At 43.2% G+C, this 940-nt stretch overlaps 1 protein-coding gene across 1 annotated transcript in view; it reads left to right on the forward strand.

The window, feature by feature from the left end:
• Positions 1-940, forward strand: part of Cpa6 (carboxypeptidase A6) — a 339,381-nt gene that overhangs the window by 274,445 nt on the left and 63,996 nt on the right. The window lies entirely within an intron of this gene.

The following is a 940-nucleotide window of genomic DNA, read 5'->3' on the forward strand; positions in this document are numbered from 1 at the left end:
AAAGTGTGGATGCTTTAGTCCTTCTTAGAAGGGGGAACAAAATATTCATGGAAGGAAATATGGAGACAAAATGTGGAGCGGTAACAGAAGGAAAGACCATCCAGAGACTGCCCCACCTGGGGATCCATCCCATATACAGTTACCAAATGCAGGCACTATTGTGGATGCCAAGAAGTGCATGCTGACAGGAGCCTGTTATAGATGTTTTCTGAGATACAGATGTCTTCTGTCAAAGCCTGACAAATACATAGGTGGATAGCCAACCATTGGATTGAGCATGGGATCCCCAAAGGAGAAGTTAGAGAATGAACTGAAGGAGCTAAAGGGGTTTGCAACCCCATAGGAAGAACAACAATATCAGCCAACCAGACACACCACAGCTCCCAGGGACTAAACCACCAACCAAAGAGGGACCCATGGCTACAGCCACATATGTGGAAGAGAATGGCCTTGTCAGGCATCAATGGGAGAAGAGGTCCTTGGTCTTGTGAAGGCTCAATGCCCCAGTGTAGGGGAAAGTGAGAGCAAGGAGGCTGGAGTGGGTAGTGGGTAGGTCAGGGAACATCTTCATAGAAGCAGGTGGAGGGGGGATGGTATAGGGGGTTCAGGGGGATAGAGAAAGGGGATAACATTTGAAATGTAAATAAATAAAGTATCCAATTTTTTTTTAAAAAGGAAAAAATGAAATCCCAAATATTAGCCAGAGCTGAAACAGTGTATTCACTTACTCTGTGAATTGGCTCTGCTAATAAATTGGTAATCAAGAGTTATTATTATTGGTAAGAAATAAATCAATGTTGGTATTGTTACCAGTAATAGTGGTAACCAAGAGTCTCATTCAGAGAGAAAAACAGAGCACAGTACATGTTAGCTTGTTACCTTTCAGTCCAGCATGTATGATGTTACCTTTCAGCCCAGCATGTATGATGTTACCTTTCAG

The sequence above is a fragment of the Mus pahari genome, chromosome 22, assembly GCF_900095145.1.
Source record: "Mus pahari chromosome 22, PAHARI_EIJ_v1.1, whole genome shotgun sequence".
Taxonomy (NCBI): Eukaryota; Metazoa; Chordata; class Mammalia; order Rodentia; family Muridae; genus Mus; species Mus pahari.